The sequence below is a fragment of the Cervus elaphus genome, chromosome 28 (assembly GCF_910594005.1).
Source record: "Cervus elaphus chromosome 28, mCerEla1.1, whole genome shotgun sequence".
NCBI classification, from domain to species: domain Eukaryota; kingdom Metazoa; phylum Chordata; class Mammalia; order Artiodactyla; family Cervidae; genus Cervus; species Cervus elaphus.
This window is the reverse complement of record NC_057842.1, coordinates 15335789-15349848: the sequence shown is the minus strand read 5'-3', so window position 1 is coordinate 15349848 and position 14060 is coordinate 15335789.

The window sequence follows — 14060 nt, the reverse complement described above, 5'->3', positions numbered from 1 at the left end:
AGTCTCTTCTCCAGTGTGGCCCTTTGCAGACGAGACATGGAGACATGGAGCCGGGGGTGGGGGTGGGGGCTTAGATGCCTGAGGGCAATCCTGCTTGAGATGCCCCTCCTTTCCCCAGTAATAACAAGTCCATCCCTTTTCACCTGGGTCCCTCTGGGCATTTTTCCTCAGGCTGTTTCAGAGCAGATTTAACAGCCATTGTTGGGGCTCCATTCTTTTGGACGCCGCTTTTGGTTCTTTTTTCCTCCTATTTTCCTTCTCATATGTGCGACCATAATACACCATCTGAGCCAGCTGCAATGGTTTTTCTAAAGACTGATTTGGTCCAAACATCTGTTTTTGTAACTTAGTGGCAAATCCCTGGAGCAAACTGAGCGAGAAATCTCTCTTTTAAGATCATTCCTCCTCTGCGCTTTTGGGATCAACATCACTAGTAAACTTGTGGAGAGCCTCCCATAGTCTATCTAGGAATTGACCTGGTGTTTCCTTCTCTCCCTGTGCTATGTCAGCCAACTTAGCATAATATAAAGTCTTAGTGAATGCTCGCTTGAGTCCTTCAAGAATACATCCAGCATAAATAAAAAGTATAAGTACAGTAACATTAAAAAAAAAAAAAAAGAAGAAGAATACATCCAGCAAAGGGCTCTTATGGGAAGCACTTGGCTCCCAGTAGGAAAGAGAGCTATGTTGTGCCCCCTCTTTCCCCTTGTCTCACGTTCAAGCCATTCATTTCCAAAAGTAGGAGCTTCCCCCCAAACTTGAGCTTTTGAGTCAGGAGTCGGTGTCTGTACCAAGACACACATTACATCTCTCCAAGTAAGCTCATGAAGTCGTTAGTCCTGTAAAGGCGTCTAAGTACTTTTTGGATCCTTTAAATAGTCTCGACCACAATTGGCACTGTTTGAAATTCTACCGAGACTGAGGTAACTCCTCCTGGAAGGGTGCCCTGATTCTCAGCCTATTCAGTTGGGAGCCCCAGATAAAGGGGCAAAGTAAGAACAGGAGGGAGCTGAAGGTTTCACATGAAACCTGCACCCTTAGGACATAAGTCTAGCATGTCTCGCAGAGAGATAAAGGGCAACATATATGGTGCTTCTACCCATTTCTCTTGTTTTCTACAGAAGCCGTCTAATTGTAAAACAGTATCTTAATTAAGACCCTTCAACCGGCCAGTATTCCCCCTCTTCCAAAGGATACTGTGCCCATTCAGTATCACTGAAGAAGATCAGGCATGTCTTTTTAAACTCTGGGGATCAAACTTGTCCCAGTTTTTAAAACACATTTTAAAGGAGTGGTTCTGGAACTGATAGCTCCCATCTGTAAGAGAGAAAAAAGCGGCATCCTCAGCTGTGGCTTTTTTCCACCGGGAGCATCTTTCCCTGCTTTAGATGGGGGTGTAGACAGACTTTCCACTGAAGCTTTCCTTCCTTGATCTGACTTAGCCTGTCCCTTACCAGCGCAGGCATCTTACTCATCCCTCCCGGTTCTACCACCGAGGTGGGGTGGAGATGCACCAGGGGTAGACCTGATGGCATCCCAGATTGATTTCCAGTTCCTTACCTGGGACTCACCTGGGCAGGTACCCACAGGGCCCAGCACCCAGGAACCGTGTAAAAAGCCATCGTTGTAGAGCACCCCCAGTCACCTGCTGGTCAGGTCTGACCCTGAGCCACTCAGAGCAGGACCTGAACTAACAGACAGCTGCTCCTGGACAGGTCAGTGACCCTGGGCTTCACCATGCAGCCTCCCTTCACCGAATCTTCCGGAGACTTCCACTGCACCTGGGCACTGGGGCCCTGTCTCCACACCACCCCTTCTCTCCCTGACTTCTGGGTTCCCCTCATTAGGAGAGGGTCTTCTTGAAATTACCTCCCACTTGTGGGCCAGAGAAAAAGATTAGAAAACAAGCCAGAGCTCCAGCCCCATGTCCATCCTGACCCCCAGGATCTGCACATGTTCCTTGCACCTAGTGGGCACTCCAAGGCCCATTTTCTGCAACTGTGAGCCCCTGATCTGAGAGGATTCTGATCTGACCCGGCTGGCCCGCCCTTCCCAGTAAACTTCTAGCAAGGCTCGCCTAGTCTAACAAGGCTAAATGCTTCCATACATGGGGTCTAAGTAAAAGTACACAATAACAGCATGGGTCACAAGTCCCTTGAACGTCTACGACCTGACAGATTATGTTAGTAGTTCTAATTCCCCACGCAATTACAAAATGGTCAGAGACCAGGAAAAGGTGGTTGAGAAAGGTCACCACACCCCCTCCTCCACTTCCCACCACAAGGAGCATCTTCAGTGGGAACTTGGGGGACCACACAGAGGCATCTCTAAGTAAACCTTGGCTGAGCCCCAGGCTAGCTGCTCCTGAACCTCATCCACCCTTCTCAGGTAAAACACCTGAATATGAGCAAAGACCTCACAGGCTGGAGGAAAGGGCTTGGAGACACCCCGGCAATAGCACGCTTGCCAAGTTGGCTCGTGAATGCCAGGCAGGATGGTCCTGACCCAGGGGGCTCTTCTGGAAACTTTCTGTTTCCCTACCTGAGTTACCCCTCCCGTCCTGGCTCCCACTGCCTTTTCTCTTGCTTCCTCACCACTGCCCCCTGCCCAGGGAGGCATCCAACAGCAGGTATGGGTGATGCACCTCTTCCTTACCTGGTTTAGAAAATACCTGATCACAAACAGCAACCCGCAAGGCCCTCTCACCAGCCCAGCTCCACAATCCAACAGAGTATGGTGTAGAGTACAGCTTCAGGCACTCTTAACCTGCTTACAGAGACACAACAAAATAACTCAGCTTAAACTCTGCACTAAGGATTTTTTTAAAACGTTAATCATTTTGTTATAATAAGACAGATGACAGTTTTTCATATCACCATTACATTCATGCTAGGGATAGCAATGCGTCCTCTAGTAATAATGCTACTTGATCTTTTTAAGACATGTTATTTACCAAACTTGGAATATCTGGGCATGCTTCTTTTTTAAAAATTAATTTATTTTTTTATTGAAAGATAATTGCTTTTTCTGTCAAACCTCAACATGAATCAGCCATAGGTATATATACATCTGCTCCTCTTTGAACCTCCCTCTCTCCTCCCTCCCCATCCCACCCCTCTAGGTTGATGCAGACCCCTGTTTGAGTTTCCTGAGCCATGCAGCAAATTCCCGTTGGCTCTCTGTTTTACATATGCTAATATAAGTTTCCATGTTACTCTTTCCATACATCTCACCCTCTCCTCCCCTCTCCTTATATCCATAAGTCTGTTCCCTATGTCTGTTTCTCCATTGTTGCCCTGTAAATAGATTCTTCAGTGCCATTTTTTAAGATTCCATATATATGTGTTACAATATGATATTTGTATTTCTCTTTCTGACTTAGTTCACTCTGTATAATAGGTTCTAGGTTCATCCAACTCATTAGAACGGACTCAAACGTGTTCCTTTTTATGGGTGAGTAATATTCCATTGTGTGTATGTACTACAACTTCTTTATCCTTTCATCTATCAATGGACATCTAGCTTGCTTCCATGTTCTAGCTACTGTAAATAGTGTTGCAATGAACAACGGGATACATGTGTCTCTTTCAATTTGGTTTCCTCGGGGTATATACATAGGATTGGGATTGCTGGGTCATATGGTGCTTTTATTCTTAGTTTTTAAAGGAATCTCCATACCATCTTCCATGGTGGCTGTATCAATTTACATTCCCACCAACAGGGCAAGAGCGTTCCCTTTTCTCCACACCCTCTCCATCATTTATTTTTAGGCTTTTTGATGATGACCATTCTGACCTGTGTGATGTGATATCTCATTGTAGTTTTGATTTGCATTTCTCTAACAATGAGTGATGTTGAACATCTTTTCATGTGTTTGTTAGCCTTCTGTATGTCTTCTTTGGAGAAATGTTTGTTTAGATCTTTTCCCCACTTTTTGATTGAGTTGTTTGTTTTTCTGGTATTGAGTTGTATGAGCTGCTTATATATTTTGGAAATTAATTATTTGTCAGTTGTTTCATTTGCTATTATTTTCTCCCATTCTGAGAGTTGTCTATTCACCTTGCATGTAGTTTCCTTTCCTGTGCAAAAGCTTTTAAGTTTAATCAGGTTCCACTTGTTTACTTTTGTTTTTATTTCCGTTACTCTAGGAGGTAGGTCATAGAGGATCTTGTTTTGATTTGCCATTGAGTGTTCTGCCTATGTTTTCTGCTAAGAGCTTTATAGTCTCTGGGCTTACATTTAGGTCTTTAATCCATTTTGAGTTTATCTTTGTGTATGGTATTAGGAAGTGTTCTAATTTCATTCTTTTATATTTTCCCCAGCACCATTTATCGAAGAAGCTGTCTTTGTCCCATTGTATAGTCTTGCCTCTTTCTCAAAAATAAGGTATGCCATAGGTGCGTGGGTTTATTTCTGGGCTTTCTATCTTGTTCCATTGGTCTATATTACTGTTTTTGTGCCAGTACCTTACTGTCTTGATGACTGTAGCTTTGTAGTATAATCTGGAGTCAGGAAAGTTGATTCCTCCAGCTTCTTTCTCAAGACTGTTTTGGCTATTCAGAGTCTTTTGTGTTTCCATATGAATTGTGAAATTTTTGTTCTAGTTCTGTGAAAAATGCCATTGATAATTTGATAGGGATCACACTGACTCTGTAGATTGTGTTTGGTAGTATGATCATTTGCACAATATTGATTCTTCCTACCCAGGAACATGGAATATCTCTCCATGTGTTTATGTTGTCTTTGATTTCTTCCATTAGTGTCTTATAATTTTCTGTGTACAGTTCTTTTGTCTCTTTAGGTATGTTTATTCCTAGATATTTAATTCTTTTTGTTGCAATGGTGAATGGAATTGATTCCTTAATTTCTCTTTCTGATTATTCATTGTTGCTATATAGAAATGCAAGTGATTTCTATGTATTGATTTTGCATCCTGAAACTTTGCTAAATTCACTGATTAGCTCTAGTAATTTCCTGATACTATCTTTAGGGTTTTCTATGTACAGGCTCATGTCATCTGCAAATGGTGAGAGCTTTACTTCTTCTTTTCTGAGTTGGATTCATTTCTTTTTCCTCTCTGATTGCTGTAGCTAGGACTTCCAGAACTGTGTTGAATAATAGTGGCAAAAGTGGACACCCTTATCTTGTTCCTGATCTTAGGGGGAATGCTTTCAGTTTTTCACCATTGAGAATAATGTTTGCTGTAGGCTTATCATATATAGCCTTTACTATTTTGAGGTTGGTTCCTTCTATGCCCATTTTTTGAAGAGTTTTAATCATAAATGGGTGCTTAATGTTGTCAAAGGATTTTTCTGCATTTATTTAGATTATCATATAGTTTTTTATCTTTCAATTTGTTAATATGGTGTATCCCATTGATTGATTTGCCTATATTGAAGAATCCTTACATCCCTGGATAAACCCAACTCAATCATGGTGTGTGAGCTTTTTGATGTGTTGCTGAATTCTGTTTGCTAAAATTTTGTTGTGGATTTTTGCATATATGTTCATCAGTGATATTGGCCTGCAGTTTTCTTTTTTGTGTGTTGTCTTTGTCTGGTTTTGGTATCAGGGTGATGATGGCCTCATAGAATGAGTTTGGAAGTGTTCCTTCCCATGCAATTTGTTGAAAGAGTTTTAGAAGGTGGGCATTAGCTCTTCTTTAAATGTTTGATACAATTCTCCTGTGAACCCATCTAGTCCTGGGCTTTTGTTTTTGGGGAGATTTTTGATCACAGCTTCAATTTCACTGTTTGAAATTGGGTTTTTCATAGTTTCTATTTCTTCCTAGTTCAGTCTTGAAAGATTGAACGTTTCTAAGAATCTGTCCATTTCTTCCAGGTTATCCATTTTATTGCCATATAGTTGTTCATAATGGTCTCTTATAACCCTTTGTATTTCTGCATTTTCTGGTGTAACCACTCCTTGTTCATTTCTAATTTTGTTGCTCTGATTCTTCTCTCTTTTTTTCTTGATGAGCCTGTCTAAAGATTTGTCAACTTTATTTATCTTCTCAAAGAACCAGCTTTTAGTTTTATTAATCTTTACAATTGTTTCTTTCATTTCTTTTTCATTTATTTCTGCTCAGATCCTTATGATTTCTTTCCTCCTAATTTTGGGCTTCTTTTGTTCTTTTTCCAGTTGTTTCAGGTGTAAAGTTAGATTGACTATTCAGTGTTTTTCTTGTTTCTTGAGGTAGGATTATATTGCTATAAACTTCCCTCTTAGAACTGCTTTTGCTGCATCCCATAGATTTTGAGTTGTCATGTTTTCATTGTCATTTGTTTCCAGAAATTTTTTTATTTCCCTTTAGATTTCTTCAGTAACCTGTTGGTTATTTAGAAATGTGTTGTTTAATCTCCATGTGTTTCTGTTTCTAAAACTTTTTCCTTGTAATTGATATCTAGTCTCATAGCATTGTGGTCAGAGAAGATGCTTGATATGATTTCAATTTTCTTAAATTTACTGAGGTTTGGTTTGTGACCCAAGATGTGGTCTATCCTAGAGAATGTTCCATGTGCACTTGAGAAGAAGGTGTATTCTTCTGCATTTGAATGGAAAGCCCTGAATATATCAGTGAGATCCATCTCATCTAAGGTATCATTTAAGACTTGTGTTTCCTTATTAATTTTCTGTTTTGGTGATCTGTCCATTGGTGTGAGTGAGGTGTTAAAGTTTCCTACTACTATTGTGTTACTGACAATTTCTCCTTTTATGCCTGTTAGTGTTTGTCTTATGTATTGGTGTGCTCCTATGTTGGGTGCATAGATATTTACAATTGTTATGTCTTCCCCATGGATGGACCCCTTGATCATTACGTAGAGTTCCTCCTTATCTCTTGTAATCTTCTTTATTTTAAGGTCTATTTTGTCTGATATAAGGATTGCTACTCCAGCTTTCTTTTGCTTCCCATTTGAATGGAATATATTTTCCCATCCTCTCACTTTCAGTCTATATGCGTCTTTAGGTCTGAAGTGGGTTTCTTGTACACATCATACACATGGGTCTTTATGTGTCCATTCAGCCAGTCTGTGTCTTTTGGTTGGAGCGTTTAGTCCATTTACATTTAAATTAATTACTGATATATAAGTTCCTATTGCCATTTTATTAATTGTTTGAGGTTGATTTTGTAGATCTGTTTTCTTCTTTTGTATTTCCTGATTATATAAGTTCCTTTAACATTTGTTGTAAAGCTGGTTTAGTGGTACTGAATTCTCTTAACTTTTGCTTGTCTGGAAAGCTTTTTATTTCTCCATCAATTTTGAATGAAATCCTTGTCTGGTACAGTAATCTTGGTTGTAGATTTTTCCCTTTCAGTATTTTAACTATATCCTGCCATTCCCTTCTGCCCTGCAGTTTTTGCTGAAAGATCGGCTATTAAGTGTATGGGGTTTCCCTTGTATGTTACTTGTTGCTTCTCCCTTGCTGCTTTTAACATTCTTTCTCTGTGTTTAGTCTTTGTTAGTTTGATTAATATGTGTCTTGGCATGTTTCTCCTTGGTTATCCTGTATGGGACTCTTGTGCCTCTTGGACTTTATTGACTATTTCCTTTTCCATGTTGGGGAAATTTTCAACTATAATTTCTTTAAAAACCTTCTCATTCCCTTTCTTTTTCTCTTCTTCTTCTGGGACCCCTATAATTCTAATGTTGGTGCATTTGGTATGGTCCTAGAGGTCTCTGAGACTACCCTCAGTTCTTTTCATTCTTTTTACTTTATTCTGCTCTTCAGCACTTATTTCCACCATTTTATCTTCCAGCTCCCTGATTCGTTCTTCTGCTTCAGATATTCTGCTATTGATTCCTTCTAGGATATTTTTAATTTCATTAATTGTATTATTTGTACACTTATTCTTTAATTCCTCTAGATCTTTGTTGGTTGAATCTTGCATTTTCTCCATTCTGTTTTCAAGGTTTTTTTTTATCATCTTTACTGTCACTATTCTGAATTTTTTTCAGGTGGTTCGCCTGTTTCCTCTTCATTTATTTGGACTTCTGTGTTTCTAGTTTGTTCCTTCATTTGCATAGTATTTCTCTGCCTGTTCATTCTATTTTTTAGGTTATTGTGTTTGAGGTCTCCTTTTCCCAGGGTTCAGAGAAAGTTGAATTCTCTCCTTGGAGAAGGTTGAAATCTTTCTTCCTTTTGGTTTCTGCCCTCCTAAGGTTGGTCCTATCTGGTGGCTCAGATGGTAAAGCGTCTGTCTGCAGTGCAGGAGACCCGGGTTTGATCCCTGGGTTGGGAAAATCCCCTGGAGAAGGAAACAGCAGTCCACTCCAGGATTCTTGCCTGGAAAATCCCATGGATAGAGGAGCCTGGTGGGCTACAGTCCATCGGGTCGCAAAGAGTCGGACATGACTGAGCGACTTCACTTTCAAGGTTGGTCCAGTGGTTTGTGTAAGCTTTGTGGAGGGTGAGATTTGTGCTGAGTTTTTCTTTGTCTGTCTGTTTGTTTTTCCTCAACAAATGGGTAAAGCTGAGTGAGGTGGTAATCCTGTCTGCTGATGATTGGGTTTGAATTTTTGTTTTGTTTGTTGTTTAGATGAGACATCCCACACAGGGTGCTGCTGGTGGTTGGGTGATGCTGGGTGTTGTGTTCATGTGGTTTCCTTTGTGTGAGTTCTCACTATTTGATAATCCTTAGGTTTAGTTCTCTGGTTGTCTAGGGTCTTGGAGTCAGTGCCCCCACTCCAAAGGCTCAGGGCTTGATCTCTGGTCAGGAATGAAGATTCCACAAGTCATTTGTTATGGCATGAAGTGAGATTAAAACAAATATCCAAAAATGAGCAACCAAAGATAAATCCCAGACAAATGGCCATTACAAAATCAGGCAAATAATAATTAAAATAATGGAATATACACATAACCATATACACCCATGAGCAAAGTCAAAACAGTCCAACAAAAATAAAGTACAGAAAATTGACCTGGCAAACAAAGGAAATAAAAAATTTTATTTACCCGTTTAAAGCAAAAATAACTAAAATACAAACTGGAAAACAAAACTAAAGCAAGGTGCCAAATGGGGAATAAGGCAATGGAAACAAAACTAACAAATATGTCCAGAGGGAAGGAAAGAAAGAAACAATAGATATGCAAAGTTAAATAGAGGTAGATGAAGAAGACTTATAAACATTAAAGATTAACTGCAAGGGGAAAAGAACAGTAGGAAAGGAAAACAAAGGAATAAATATAGAAAAAATATAATAGGTTTAAAAAGTTAAACATTGAAATTATAAAAAAGAGAAAGATAAAGAAAACAGAAGAAGAAAGAAAAAAAGGCGGGGAGGGGGGTGGGGGAAGTGAAACTCGAGAGACCTGCAAAAGCCCAACATAGAGTCAGAGGTTTATAACAACAATAAAAAATGTGACTGAGAAAAAAAAAAGCTCAAAAACTTAATTGGATTTCTTAGTGCCAATAAAAATCGACAACTACAACAGGGGGTGGGGTAAAGGGGGAAAAATAGAAAAAAATCCAAAAGAATCTACAGAACAAGTCAAGAAATAAGAAAAAAAAGTTTTTTTTCTTGAGTCACTGTTGTCAGAGTCCTCTCCCTCGCTGGGAGTCACAGCCCATTTCACCTCCCTAGGATGCCCTCCAGCACTGTGCTGGTCTCTGGACCTGCTGTGGGGGCAGCTCAGGGTCTAATCTGGTCCTACTCCTGTGTGTTCTTGCCTCCAATGTCCACAGCTATCAGGACTAGAGTGTTTTCTTTTGTGGGAGCTCTCAGTGTCCTTTTATATATTCATAGACATGGAGTCTGCCTAGTTGATCATGTGGATTTAATCTGCAATTTGTACAGCTGGTGGAAAAGTTTTGGGTCTTCTTCCTTAGCCACACTGCCCCTAGATCTCAATTGTGGTTTTGTTTCCACCTCTGCGTGTGGGTCGTCACTGAGGTTTGCTCCTGAGGCTGCCCTGGAGGACTTGGGTCTGCCCCAGTGAGGGCCAGGTGTGGAGGTGGGGCAGCTGCTTGGGTCGCAGAGGATCTGGCAGCACCAGGTACTCAGGGGGGTTGGCGGCTAGGGCAGCAGGAAATATGGTGCTCTAGAAGGGTATGGCAACCAGTATTGGTCAATTCACTCCTGTATTCTTGCCTGGAAAACCCTTCTCCCTGACAGAGAAGCCTGATGGGCCACAGTCTACAGGGCTGCAGAGTCGGACATGACGGAAGCAACCCTGCACGCACAGACAGGATTTTTTGCCTGTGGCAGCTCTGCCCCAGTGAAAGTTGAGTGTGGAGGTGGCGCAGCTGCTTGGCTTGTGGGGACCCTGGTGGCGCCAAGTGTGCGGGGACACGGACTGCCCCCACCACAGGAGTTATGGCCCTGTCTGAGTCTTTTTTCAAGCCTCTTGTAGCTGTTGATCAGAAGGCCTCTTTGGCCAGTGTTTCTCCATAGCTCTGCCGGTTCAGGCACTTAGAGGGCTCCCTTGCCTGGGGCCCTTCTCTGTTGTTGGGCATGTCAGGCACATAGAGGGGCCCCCTGGCTGGGGCCCTACTCTGTAGATTGGCACGTCAGGCACTTAAAGGGGCTCCCTGGGTGGGGTCCTACTCTGTAGTTCAGTGCCTCAGTCGTTTGATGGGCCAGGCTCTCTACTGTTCAGCTGCCGATGCTCGCAGGTGGGGAGAGAGAGTCTATCTAGGTGATGGCTCCACCCCCTACGTGTGACTCAGCTGTATCGCCTTGCTTCCATGGCTGCCTGGCTTTCCTCCACAGGCATTTCCCACCACAATCTCCTCCCTCCCATCCCTTTGATCCATCTCTCCACAATCAACAGCAACCCTTGCCCTGGGATTGCTCCACAATCCCTAAACCCCAGCTCCTAGCTGCTGAGCCTTCCAGGGGACCAGTGTCCCTGTCTGGGGTATGTACGGCTGTGGTAAGGACTGTCTGATTCTCATTCCATTTAGGCTGCCACAGATCAGCTGTTTCACTCTCGGCCTTAAATGTTTCTCCTCTGACTCAGATTAATTGCCCCTCTGTGGGGATTGGACCCCTGCTTCAGTTTCCCTACCTGCTGAGGGCAGGTCCAGTCCTACTAATGCTGCTGTTTCCCCCCCTAGTTTCTTTGTCCTTCTCAGTTTTGCGTGGGTCTATATATTCTATATATATAGTCTATATATATTCTATATATATATACTGGTCAGGTACTCCTGTCGGCTCTCAGCTGGGGTTCTGCCTGCACATCTATGTCTGGAGGTTATTCCTGATGTATCCGTGGAGACAGATGTACATCCACCTACTCCTCCGCCATCTTGGTCTGTGTACTAAGGATTTTATAACAACAGTGTATCCTGCTTGAGGACAGTTTCTCTTTCTTGAAAACCTTCTAACTAATCCTGTTATTTTAGCATGTATATTATGGGAGTGTCTGATAAGATCTTTCTATTGTTAGTTCTAATCCTGTCGTCTTAAAATGTAAATTGTGGGAGTGGGTCTAGTAAGATCTTACAACCTTGAGGCATTTTTTTGATTTATTGTAATAACCAATTTAAAAAGTATATAGCTCCCTTGCTAAGACTAGCAAGGCGGGGCACTCTCCATCCCCCTTCTGATGTGTATGTCAGAATCTTTCTCTGTTCCTTTTTTGCTTTAATAAAACTCTGCTACACAAAAGCTCTTGCCTGATCAAGTCTGGTCCCTGATCCCAAAGCTAAATCTTCTTTGGAGATCATGAATCCAACATCCTTTACTGTAAGCTATCAGTTTTTCCGAATTAGTGGGGTGTCACCTCCTTTTTACTTTTTTTTGGTTCTTAATGTTGGGTCATGGCCAATGGTTGGTGTGTCACTTAATATAATGATTGAGTTAGCATCGAGCAGTGATGTGAAGAGATCTTAATTCCCTGCCCAGGAATTGAACCTGGGATGTCCTGGATGAGAACCAGGAATCCTAGCCACCAGACCAGCAAGGGCTAGCAGCTAGAAGCTATTTTCCCCTGGATCTTTGCCCCCGGTAAAGATGTTTTTACCATGGAGGCAGAAACTGTAAATGCAGGTATAGAATTTATTATTAGAGACATAGCAAAATGGCAGGTGGGGGAGCACATAGAGAAATGGTTTGTGAAGATAGAAGCAAGGCAGAGAAAGGGTGTGGGGCATCCCCCTCAAGTGAGGGTGAGCACAGCAGAGGCAGTTAAGTCATTTATATAGGGCAGTTCTTCCGGGTCTTTGTCTTCCTTCAGGCCAATTACCAGTTTCTTTCCCCACACTTGACCTACCCAGGGACACTCCCCTGGGTGCACACGCACCCCTCAGCCAAGATGGATCTTGAAGTGAAGGCTTCTGGGAGGAGCAAGACTGATTAGGGCCTGGCATTATCTCTTGAGTTCTGACCCACAAGAAGTCTTTCTCTGCATGTGTAGTGTCTCCCTTGTCCCAAAAGCCTGGGCGGGGGGGGGGGGGGGGGGGCATTAATCCTTTACTCATATAGGCTTTTGCCCCCTCTTTGCCCTTGCCATGACTATTACCTTAAGGTGTTAACAAGAGACAAACACTGGCTATTTTCTCTCTGTTGTTACTTCCATTTCAGAGGGCAAACAGGAGGCTGATTGTAAATACCTAGACTGAAGCCCACCTATCTCTTCTATCAGAAATGCTAAGTTGTAAGCATCCAGTCTGAAGCCCATTTCTTTGTGTCCCATGAAATTCCTACAGGAGACCAGTTATAAATGTCGAATCTGGAGCCCATCTATCCCCTACGTCAATAATACACTAGAATCAACACACAGTGAGACTCGGGGTCTGTTGGAAGTCAGATTCGCTGCCATTGTGGTCCCAGCTGGTTCCATTTGGTTTTGTTTGTAGCTTCCTCTCTTCTCTCTAGACCTTTACTTTAAAGACTTTTGTTACCTCCTGCTAAAGGTGTGAACAAGGCTAAAGAATTGTGAGCAAGGACACTCTTATTAAAGGAGGTCCCAGATGCTGCTACAGTACCCCCGATCCTTTCCTGAGAATACTGAGCGGAGGGGTGCATTCAGGCAGCAGGGCAGACAGCTTGCTCTGGATGCTCCTGTGGGTAAGGGGGTACATAGCAACAGGAGCTCAGCCTGCAAACCCCAGAACCGCTCACATATTGCCTCCAGAACCACTCCTGGAGTGGCAAGAAGGGGTGTCCCACCTACTAGAGTGGAGGAAGGGGCGGGGTCTGCAGGGCTCCTGGAGTGGCAAGAAGGGGTGTCCCACCTACTAGAGTGGAGGAAGGGGCGGGGTCTGCGGGGTCTGCAGGGCCACCTCACCTCGGGACCTGCGGGGAGGCTCCAGCGTTCAGCACAGGCTGGTGTGCCCACAGCTGAGATGCACCTCAGGGCGCAGTGGGGAGGCACTGGTCACTCACAACGCATCCTGCCTCTCCCTCGAGGGTGTCTAGGGTGTCTCTTCCCCCAGCGATGAGGGGTGGAACCCTGACAGTCACCCCCACCCCGTCCCCTCAGGGAAGCTCACTAGAGACTTGGCTTCCAGCTGGAGGTTGGTCACGTGGTGGTGTCTGACCTCACCCTCCAAAACGTCAGTGCCCAGGAGGGGAGCCTGGGCTCAGCATGAGCCTCATGGTTAGTGCAAACAGCATAGGTGCAGGGGGCTGCCCCTAACGGGAGGGAGGCTTTAGATCAGGGCAGGGAGCTTCCCACCAGCTGCTTGAGCTTCCTGGGTGAGCAGTGACAAATGACCACACACGGATGCTCCGAATAACAGCCGCCTGTCCTCTCAGTCCTGGAGACCAGATGTCTGAGTTAGGGTTTCCTAGTGCTGCAGTCCCTTCAGAGGCTCCAGTCAAGGATCCTTCCTGCCTCTTCCATTTTTGGGGGCTCTGGGCATCCCCGGAGCCCGCACTGTTTTCAGTGTGTCCAAAGTGATTTGTGAAGTTTTATGCTGGAGATTTCTCATTGGACGATGTCCCATATGTGGGTAGACCTGTTGAAGTTGAACATGATCAAATAGAGACATTAACTGAGAACAATCAACTTTGCACCATGCAGGAGATAGATGACATGCTCAAATATCCAGCTCAAGGGTTGAAAATCATTTGCATTACCTGGTTAGATTAATCGCTTTGATGTTTGGG